The following is an 11,844-nucleotide window of genomic DNA, read 5'->3' on the forward strand; positions in this document are numbered from 1 at the left end:
ATTAAAATTTGTAAATGAGTGTATTGGTTCCAGATACTTTTTGGTAGCTATGATAAAACACTGATCAAAACCACCTTGAGAATTAAAGGGTTTATTTTAGCTTAGGAACCTGCAAGCAGGCACAGAGCAACAGAGGAGTGCTGCTTACTGGCTTGCTTTCCATAGCCTGCTCAATTTGCTTTGTTATAGAATACAGGTGTTCTATACAGTGCACCGGGCCCTTCCATCACGAATTAATCAAGAAAACGCCCCACAGACCAATCTGATGAAGGCAAATTCTTGACTAAAGATCTGTTTTCTCAGTTGCCCCAGTTTGTGTTAAGATAACAAGAAACTAACTAGGAAAACTGAAGGGACTCTGGCCAACCCAAGCATGACACACATGGCACTGGCAGGCCTCGTCCTTGTCCTCCATTCCCCCTGCCTGGCTACAAACCATTGGATTCTATTCCTAAAGCCACACACCAAGGTCTGTTACCTTATTGGGCCACTTTCTCTTCATGAGGCTGACTACCAAGGTCCAGCTATCAGGATATTGAAACCAGCCTCAAAAGCCCCCTTTGGCTCACCTAATTGACATTCCCAATTAGAACTGAACATCTCATTCTAACATGGGGTTTCTCCTTTGGCTTTTGTGAACCACCATTTGTGGTTCTGTCTCCTCTCTGCCCAGAGGTAGTCCTTTGTCCCTCTCTGGAACAAATGTCCCTCTCCCTTATTCATGTCCCCCTTCTTCTTCATCCTCTGACTCCTGTCTTTGTCTCTGATTCCCTGCCTTTTCTTTCTCTGGGACACGTAGATCTCTTTCTCACAGAGAACTTGGCCTTGGGCATCTGGAGCCTTTAAAAACATTTTTAAAAATTACTAGTACCTCTGGCCATCTAGCAAATTTATTTTTTAAAAAAATTCTAAATGTTGTGGTGGCACACACTTTTCATCCTAGCACTCAGGAGCCAGAGACAGGAAGATCTCTGTGAGATTGAGGTCAGCCTGGTCTAAACAGCAGAACTCCAGATTAGCCAGGGCTACATAGTGAATCAAAAAACAAATACTGAAGATATAAAAAAACATAGTGCAAACATTTTATGAAAACAATATGCTTAAATTGCTAATAATCAGGAGAAAGTATTATTTACATTTGTTTAGATTCTTATTTTTTTCTATTTGTATATAAAATATGTCTTTACAAAACAATTCAATAAAATATTATATCATGCATTTATCAACATATTATTGATATTTTCATGCAGTGAAATATGAAATGCAATAAACTCTAATAGCTGCATAGCTTCGCTGGTGTTTGGGAAAGCTGTAAGATACTTTACAACTTTTTAATGTGGTATCAAATTTAAATTATATAATATTTAAGCATTTTACATATATATATATGTAAAATGTTAAAATGAAGATTAAATTCTTCCCAATAGGATTGAAAGGTGTTCAAGCATTATGATTTTTTTGCTTGCCCTCAAATCACCATCACAAGGATACTGTACCATCCAAAGTCCTCCTGCTAGAAATGAAGATGGGCTGGGCAGGAACACACTACAACATGTTCACAGTGACAACTAGGATGGGAGTTTATCAAACACTGTGTACAAAGGAATGGTATATTTGTATTTTGTTCTATGCTAAAACCTCAGTTTAGGGTCGTATTGTGTGTCAAAACTTTTCCTGGGGAGATGCAACACACAAGGCTATCCACCCATGGTAGGAAACTCAGACTAAGGTACAGACACCAAAAAAAGTCCAACTTGGCGAACTAAAGAGCTTGATTGGGGTTATTTACAGGAATATGGGAGGGGTTACTTACAGGACCAGAAATGACTCAAAGACTCAAAGACAGCTGCTTCATCAAAGCCCACCCCTGCATGGCTAAACCTGGGAACCTGGAGCACACTGTCTAGCCTGCTTGCAGGCAGCTCAATAGGTTGGGGGGGGGGGCTGACTCTGGTCTTTAACCTCTACCAGGCAGCAAGGCTGATCTCTGCTTTTTTCTGGGTGCTGGTATGGTCCCAGAGTCTTATTGGCAGGTTGTCTTTTCTGAGAGTACTCTCAGCTTTTTATTAGTCACTCTGGCACAGACAATCCTAGTGAATTCTGGTCAGTGTCAGGTACTCCAAGAAGCTATTTAGCGTTGTCTATCTACCTGTTTAAAGAGGGTCCCTGAAGGATGGGATGTTTCAATATCAGAGGACACTATTGCACAAGAGGTTGAAAAATAAAATAACACAGAAGTCAAATAAGCCAGTAGTAACCTTCTAGAATCGCCAAAGTGCCACAGTAGCATGTGATTTGCTACCTTGAGGTTATGCCTGAAGCCTGGGTGACCTGTAGTCCCATGATAATAGGAATGGGACAGATTAGATAAGCATCAAAGAAAATTACCAAGAGAGAAAAGCATAAACATGGTGTCTGCAGGAAGAGAGGCCAGCACTGCCTTAGGCTTTGTGTGGATGCTCACACAGCACCAGCAGCAAACATGCTTCTTGTGCCCCATCAAAGCCAATAGCTCTGAAATGAGCCTGGCTCCTGGGCATAGGCACAGTCTTGGGATGGGGAATTGGTATGAAGACAGACCTGAGTGAGTATGCCTATGCCCAGAGGCAAAAAAAAAAACATCCAGACAGAAACAGCTCCTGCCTCAGGAGAACTAGACAGTTGTCCTTTCTGTCCATGTGGCTTCAGGGGCAGAAACAAAGCTTCCATGTGCCTGCAACAACTCTTTCCAGACCACTCTTTTTCTCCTGCCTACCATGGATCAGATTCCCTACCTTGGTTTCCCAGGACCTGGTCTAAGTGCCCCATAGTGGCCAAGATCTGGACTGGTGATGTCGGTGGTTATCCTTCAATGCTTTGGTTTTCTAACCTGGCTGTATAGACCCCACTCGCCTCTTGTCAGATGAGATTTATAAATAATTTGACCTCTCACTCTCTGTTCTCCCAAGTGGGAAGTTCTTTCTGTAAAGAAACCACACCTCTTCACACTTGTCAGTGTGTGGGTGGGTGCCCTGTGCTGGTCAGTTTAAACAAGCTAAGTTTCTTTTCTGCCCCTTGATGTTGGGAGGGGGGGCGGCAGGTGGAAATAAACTGAGAAATGGGACTCTGAGACAGAGACAGAGAGCATCTACAAGGAGACAAAGAGAGATGGAACATGCCTGAGAGAGAAAGAGACACGAAGAGAAACAAAGATCTAGTGAGAGTGTGTGAGAGACACCGAGAGAGGAGAGGGAGCAGTTGGAAGGAAACCAACTCATTCTAGTAAAGTTTCTAAACTCTTTCCTCTCTTTTAACTTTTCTTTCTGAATGGGAAGATATTTGTGGTCACTTATCAAAGGCTTATAAGTGTGTGTGGGGGTATTATTTTCAGACTCTGTTTGGTTCACTGGGGATGTGACTAGTGTGCACAGAAATAAAAGCAGAATTTTGAGGATTCCTGACTAAGGATGGGGAGACAACTTACTGACTGGAAAATGCTGAAGAACATATTCCCAAGCGTGCATGTGTCAGAAACCCACAGCCACTCCCTCCCTGCCCCCTACGATCCAAGCTCCTTGCCTCCCTGATTCTATCCAGGCACCATCATGGCAAAGGTTTCAGCTCCACAGAAACAGGACTGGGGTGGTGGTGGGGGAGACTGGAGTGCTTTGGACCAAGTAACAAATTCCAGGTGCTCAGACAACGTGTGTCAGCAGAGGGAGAGACCATTTTTAACTCCATCCCCTTTCCTCCTCTCCTTAGCTTCCCATCTCTCTTTAGTTTTGGATACCCAGGCAGTTTAAAACAGGCACTTTCCCTTCAAAAATTCCTAACTGGTATACAAATGGCTTTCCTTATAACATTTACACATGCTTACTAATATTTGCAAGTCCCAGGACATGGTCCTTTTCCTCTTTCCCTTATCTTACTGGTTCTTTGCTCTCCACGAAGTGTGTGTGTGTGTGTGTGTGTGTGTGTGTGTGTGTGTGTGTTGATATAAAATATGATATGTTTACACAACATATATGTCAAGATTACACATCTGAGAGATGTAATACTTGTCTTTCTAAGTTGGGCTTATTTTGTTCAAATGGTCATTTCCTGTTCCATACATTTTCTTGCTAATGGAATGAGTTTATTTTTTATAATTGATTAAAACTGTACTGTGTGTAATGCTCACTTATCTGGTCTTCTGTTGACAGCCATTTTGGCTGATTCCATATATTTACTATTGCTGCAGGCACCTTTGTCCTGGTTACCATCATTAACAAAAATTACTGGACCAGCAGGGATAGAGTTCAGTGGCCACACATCCAAATATATGAGATCCTGGGTGCAACTCCAGTGCCATCAAAAAGAGCATGGCCAAAGTCCAAAAGAATGAGTGCATCTTCTATAGAAGCTGGTCTTAAGAGAACTTATATAACAGCAACCCATCCATTGCACACAGTGAGTCCAGGTCCCAGGCTTCCCTCCCAAGCCTTTCTATTAGGGCAACACAGAGTACAGAACCATTCGTCATGGGTCAATCAATGTTAAGCTCCATAGTGCACCATTTTGTAACTTTTAAGAAAACAATTTACCAGCCAGGATGTGGTGACACAAACATTTAATCCCAGCAGCCGGGAGGCAGAGGCAGGCAGATCTCTATGAATTTGAGGCTGGCGTGGTCTACAGTGTTGGCTCCAGGAAAGCCAGAGCCTCACAGAGAAACTTTGTCTTGAACCCCCCCACAAAAAAAAGAAAGACAAAGGTAACTTATCTCTCAGCTTCCTTAAAAGATAAGCTTGCTTGCCATGCATGTCTCAAAAACCATGCACTTTAAAACCAAAAATGATGAGAAAGACAAGGTCCCTCACTTGGCTCACTTTCAGCATGGTTGTAGTTGTTGCTATTGGCAGTAAGCCCTGTCTAACTCCATCTGTACTTCTGCTAGTCCACTTCTAATCACTGGGAAAGGACACCTGAGATAACAGAAATGGTTTTTTGGGTCATGGGTTCAGTTCATGGCTGCTTGGAACTATTACATTTGTAGCACCACAGCACATATCAGGGAGGATGGAAGAGAGGAAGAAGCTCATCCTGTGGTGGCAGAGGAGGAGGGGGGAGAGGGGAGGAAGAAGAGAAGGAAGCACTGGAATCCTCCAGTCTCCTTTAAGGCCACCTCTAGTGACTTGAAGACTTCCTACTAGGGCCCTCCTAAAAGATTCCAGTACAGGCTCAAGGTGTCACTATTTCCCTGGGTTGAACACCTCTTGGTATGTCCAGTGGTGTTGTGGTGATTCTGTGAAATAAGAGCTGTGCTGGCCACTGCCTGTATAAGGTCAAAAGAGGAAGAGAGCTACCCTCAGCTCCCACCTCTCCCCACCCACCATGTATATTCTTTGCTGGAGCAGCAGTGGCTGGGACATGCAGCAGACTTCTCAGTCATCTGAGCTTACTTAGTACAGAGAAGGGAAGTAACACGCCTGGGCCTCTTGGAATAAGATGGCCCCAGGCCAGGTCCTTGCTGAAGGTTTTGTGCATGTTCTGACTTTTTGAACACCTGCATGTGTTCCCTTTAGCTGTCCTAATAAATCACCACACACTTGAGGCGGGAAAGCCAAAGCCACGCTCATTCTCCCACCTCCCAGTTTTGGAGACCAGACACTCAAGAGGAAGAAGTTGAAAAGCCCCACTCTCTCCCACTTTCTGCTGGTGACTGGAAAACTGCGGGGACCCTCGCCTAATAGATGTGTCACTCCAGCTTCTACCTTGGTTACCATGGGTCCTTTCTCTGAGCATCTGTGTCCTCTTCTCACTAGGACATCAGTTACTGTCCCATTCCAGCATGACCTCATCTGAACTTTACTAATCACAATGGCAATGACTCTATTTCCAAATAAGGTCACATACTGGAAGTTAGAATGTCAATGTGTCATTTTAGGTGATGGGATTCAGCTCCTAATAATATACACTACACAAAATGGAGCTCATGATCTGCCCTTCTTAGATCAAAAGCAATTGAGGCCGGTAGCTATCGTAGGTGTTCAATGAATGGCAGCCTTTCTTATTACCTTGGGGCCCTTGATCTGTGTAGAGCAGGCCAGGCACAAGTCATGAGGCCTATGGGTAGGCCTCAGGTTCTCCAGAAAGCCTCTGTGGGCCCCACCTTAACAGAAAATAGGTATTTTCTGAAAGGAAGCTAGTGTGTTTATCATATGGGAGACTGAAGGCTTCTGAACAATTCAAGCAATACCTTTCCTTATATGAAAGAAAATGGAGAAGAAAGGATACTATTCCAGTGCTGGGTACACTTGAGCATTTACTGGACCATGCCTATTAATTCACTGAATATCTCTGATCAACTGTATGGCTCTGAAAAGATGAAAGGTGTCAACAAATGATCTCCTGGACCCCTGGGAGGAGCATGACTCTAGATTATGCATTCCTCATATTCCCATGTTGCTCATAAAAAATGACCTCAGGAATCTTTTCTGTTCATTCAACAAGAGTTGCTTTTCCACATCATGCCTTGATTTTTTTCCGTATCCATTGTTCTTTTGAAATATAAAATTGATGCATGTCGATTATGTAAGGATTGGAGAATTGTGGGAAAATTTAAAATCGCATAAAGCCAATAGGATTAAAGAGTTATTGTCACTTGACAGCGAGTAAATGTTCTCACCATGGTAACCTTTAGCATGACTTCAGCCACACTCAAAGGGCACCAAGGAACCACAAATTGCAGACCAAACCCAAAAGGGAAGCATGAACAGGGTATCATGGAGAATCTGTGTGGCAGACACTACCCAGCTGCCAGTTTCCTGCACCTACCTCTATTCTAGCCATAGGCTTCGAAACTGTTCATCCCCTCTCTCTTGCCTCTTGGACAGCTGTGTGAGCCATGGTCATTGAAGTGGCAAAAGAAATGCATCAGGCATCTCCCTTGATAATGTGTGTTATTATAGTAAAAGAAACAGAAAACAGAGCATCACCTTTTCTTATTTCTTCTTGCCCTTGCCTACAGTACCTGGGGTGACAATGGACTGCCTCTCTATTGCATGTTATATAACACTGTTGTGGCTGAATTGTGTCCCCATAAAATTCATACCTTGAAGGCTTAATGCCAGTACCTTATGATACCTTATGATAGAATTATATTTAGAGATAGTCTTTAAAAAGATGTGTGTGTGTGTGTGTGTGTGTGTGTGTGTGTGTGTGTGTGCGTGTGTGTATCTGAACCAAAAGCCAATATTCCTGGTTTAAAAGGAAATTAGGAAGACCCAGTGAGGACATAGTTTGAAGATAGCCATTATGAACTGAGAAAAAAGGTTTCAGATATCTTTAGCCCTGCTTTTCCCTTATTTATATTTTCTTGTGGCAGCCCTGGCTAATGAATGTGTGATTACTTACGTCATTGTGATAGCTGTGTCCTGTTGCTTTTAATTGAAAGCATTCTGAGTAATTTCTAATTCTTTAGAAGTGTGTGTGTGTGTGTGTGTGTGTGTGTGTGTGTGTGTGCTTGCTCGCGCGTGCGCTCGTGCATATGTGCATGCACTCAAGTTGGGAGTATGAATGGGATTTAGATCCATGTAAAAATTTTAAATTCTCTCATGTTAAAACAAACAAAACATTATAGATTTTTGGTTTTGACTATGCAAATAACTAGGTTTCCCTCTTCAGTGTCAACAGAGCTTTTTCACAGAAAATTTCTCAATAGTCTTCACAAGAACCCTTCAATATATAATAATGAGAGGAGTATTACCTTAATCAAACAAAAAAAGGCAGGTCTCACTGCCATTGGATAAGTAAACTGAAGACTAATAGGGATACTACAGTTCAGGCATCTGAGAGTCAAAAATTGTAAAATCTGACACTTGTAAACATTGAGCATTTATGTAATTATCAGCCTTCTAATGTCCTTAAGTCATCATCTTTCTGTATTCTGGTGTGACCATGGGGAAGATGGGTGCTGACAGCTTTGGCTTGGCAAGGGTACAGCAGACCCAAGGCCATCTGCAGCCACCAGACACTTCCCAGGATTGTCCTCAGCAGTCCTTAGCTTTAGAGATTGTCACCTCTCAAAAGCTATGCCCTATAGTAAAATGGAGCACAGTTTCTGAAAAAAAAAAAAAAAAAAAGGACAGAGGATTTCAAAAATAGTTATGCTGGAGTTAAAGGTCAGTTAATTAATTTGAAGAAATGCAAGTCAAAATGCCAAAACATTATGACTAGTGACAAAACACTGGCAACCAATACATGGGTAAACTTGGTAACTGTGAGGTTTACCACATGCATAGCTATCATACAATTGGCAAGAAGATGATCCTGTACAACACTGAGGGTGTAAAGAAGAAATTCACCCTGTGCGTGGATGTTTCTCTCTCTCTCTCTCTCTCTCTCTCTCTCTCTCTCTCTCTCTCTCTCTCTCTCTGTGTGTGTGTGTGTGTGTGTGTGTGTGCAAGTGCATGTAGAGGCCAGTAGATGAGCTATGATAAGGTTCCTCAGATGACAACTACATTTCTTTATGTCTTTAAGATAGTCTCTCTTTGTAACTCATTTGGGAAGCAGCTTCTAGGTGTTTGGGAGTTGCTGGCAGAATGGAAACTTCCATCTACAACAAAGTCTAGATGGTCCATGAGTGAGTCTGAAGGGTCTGTTTGCTCTGCCTCCCCAGCCCTGGGATTATAGATTCATGCTACTACTCCAGAATTTCTTATGTGGGTTCTGGAGAACAAACTTGGGTCCTCTTGCTTGCAAGGTTAACATTTCACTGGTCGAAATAACTTTCCAGCCAACTGCAAGATTATTTCTTAGGTCAAAAGAGATGATGCAAGGACTCAACATCCATAAACAGGAGAGAAGCTAGACAAACATTTTGCAGCTACTAAGTAGAATGTGGAGATATGAGGAAACATCAGATCATTAAGTAAAAATTTAAGGCTTTTAACCGTGTGTGTGTGTGTGTGTGTGTGTGTGTGTGTGTGTGTGTGTGTGTACTTTGAAGTGTTAACTTCATCTCTTCATATTGTAAAATAGGTGTTAAGGAAGTGGTATCTAAAATGAACTGAGTTTAATTTGGGATTCAAGGGGTCTCTCATCTGGACAACACAAACCACTAGGACTAACTTGTCAGCTGCTGACACCTGGAGCTCCTGACTTGGAAGGTGGGTCCTGATAGGCTGTGAGAAGTGCTCAAGTTTCAGTTCACATGGCTTGAAGCACATAGCACTGAAGGGTCAGCCTCATGTACCACACACACTGAGGGGTTTCAATTTGACTTTAAGGAGCTTTTAAACCTGAGGGACAACGTCAACCACATACACACAGGTGAGTTTCATTGTCAAAACCATAGAAACTGGTTTGAATCCACACACCCCTCCCACAGGCTGTCAGAGCCCCTGTCCACATTTAGGTATCATGGGAGGGGTAAAATCCTGCAACTTGGTCCCTGGTTTCTGTGGAAGAATTGTGTACCTTCCACTAGCTTTCCTTCTAAAACACCTGCCACCAAAAGAAGGTTTTCTGGAGCAGGGATGCTCAGATGGTCCAACTCAGGTTCACAAAGGTCTTCACACATCGAGAGAAAGAGAAACCACTCCTTTGAAAATCATTTAAGTTTCATGGGGTACATTATTTTAACTTTTCCTGGCTTTTATCAATAACTAAAGGAAGCATATCTCTGAAGGATGAAGACCATTTTCCAACAGAGACCAAAAAAGGGTTAATAGATTAGCAAAAAAGCATGTGATTTCAGTTCTTCTGGGTAAACAAAGGCCCTTCTTTTATACTAATTAGAACTCACAGCTTTGTTTTATATTTTTAAATAAAAGTTTGCCTCAAAAAAATTGATCACTATTAAGCTAGAATAAGTTGTAATGATAAATGAACATGATCTTATAGATGGTTTGTTGTAAAGGACAGTGATTTTAAAAAATATTTACAAGCTATAGTTTGCTGTTGCTGTTCTGTTTGTTGGTTTGTGTCTTTTTTCCCCATGTTCTTTCCTGCCATTCCCTGGTTACCTCCTCCCTTTTGCATATCCTCCATCATTGTTCAGACCCTTGATTGTGTTTCCCACCATCCCTCTTCCATGGGGAACCTGGTTATGTTCAGGTATCACTGTCTGAAACAAAACAAAAGTTATTTTTTTCCTCGGGTGCTGGTCAAGGAGAGAATGTATTATCTTGTGCTGATGAATGAGATATAATAGGAAATTTGCTGAGAGTGACTCAGAAATACTTTCCTCCCTGATAAGGGAGATGGGTACCAGAGGGAAAAGGCTGAATTAGAACAACCAACTTCCACACTAAACCGTGACAGAAAGAGCCTGTTCTCACTGGCATCTTGAAATCCCATGTCTGGTTTTCTTAAGACTTAAGTAAATAGAATGTCCCTGTATTTTAAGCCCTGTTTTTATGTTACTTCTAGCCAAAAATTTAAAAACTCATCTTAATGTATACCCAGACTCAAAATCAAATGGAAAAATGTGTTAAATAGAAAAGTTATAGTAAGTCATAGTAAGCATGATTATGTAACTATGACCCCAAACATCAGTTATAACAAGAATTGACCAGCAGGGAGGCTCAGGGTGCTTGCCTTGAAGAACTCCCATTTCAGCCAGGAGGTGGAAGTCCTGAAGAATCTGGGAGAGAAGCTTGGTGCTGTGGGAGAGAAGCTGAGTCGGGTTAATGCTAGGCTTTGTAATAAATTCTCAATATTTACACTCATATATAATGACTAATCTCAGTGGCCATTGTTTCCAGCTTTGGGCAGGGAGCTCTTAGCTCTCAAGGAGTGTAGGTGCCTTGGATCTTTGTGGCAAACTGATCACCGATCGCACAATTCACTGACGTTGGTCATATTGGAAAGACCACCTGTGTACTTAGAGTTTGGGGCCTTTGAGCCTGACTGTCATACATGTGAAGGCATCTTGGAACCCAGTTCAACCATATGGCTAATGGCTCAGTCAGTTATGACCGCTAATGAACTACTGTAAAAGCACTAGACAAGAAGACATGACAGAAACTGACTGGTCAACATGATGATGCAGTGGTGGGGTCTTGAGTATACAAGGTGCTTCAGAGCCAAAGTGCAAGGGACCTGGGTATGCAGTCTCAAACACTGGGACTGGAATGGCTTCTCTGCAGCCCAAGTCCATCGAGAGACTGCTGCTTCACACAGACAAACCTAACTAACAAAACACTTCATATTCAGCCACAATGGGCATAAAGGATATAAGTAAAGAAATCTGAGAGAAAGACTGGAAAACTAATACCGTCGTGCCTGTAACCCTTGAAGGTAGCTTGCTGCTACTCCATGAAGCTATCACAGCCAAGGTGCAAACATTCCTCCTGTGGTCCAAATCCGTGTTTTTAGAGTAAATAATAACAACTGTCATTTATTGAACAAGAATGAGTAAGGTACCACACAACCTTGGGGACAGGAGTTGTTTTGATAATGATTCTTCTTAGAGATGCTTTTCTTTTGTGAGTTATGCCGTAGTGCATGAAGAGACTTGGTTGAGCATCCCTTCAGGAGTTCTTTCTGCGATGCTAGCTCTGAATGTCAGCAGAACCAAACTTCAAGTACCACAGCACTGAGTTGTCTCCACCCTAAAATCCCCACAGAGGAAGTTATGTCTTGTTTGTGGGGCTTTGCAGTGAATCACAGAGGCTGGGGTACCTGATGAACTTTTCTCTCGCCTCTCTGCTTTCTCTTCCCTCTCACTCTCCCCCAAATTACTTCCCTGCAGAAGTTGCATTCTCTGGGCAGTGCTTGGACAGGGCATTCAGCATCATGAGAGTAGGTCTAGGAGGGGCAGCAGAGGGACAGGAAACACAAAAAGGGCTGGGTTCCTTTTTACCAGCAGCTGCTCTGGAT

This window comes from Phodopus roborovskii, unplaced genomic scaffold (genome assembly GCF_943737965.1).
Source record: "Phodopus roborovskii unplaced genomic scaffold, PHOROB, whole genome shotgun sequence".
Taxonomy (NCBI): domain Eukaryota; kingdom Metazoa; phylum Chordata; class Mammalia; order Rodentia; family Cricetidae; genus Phodopus; species Phodopus roborovskii.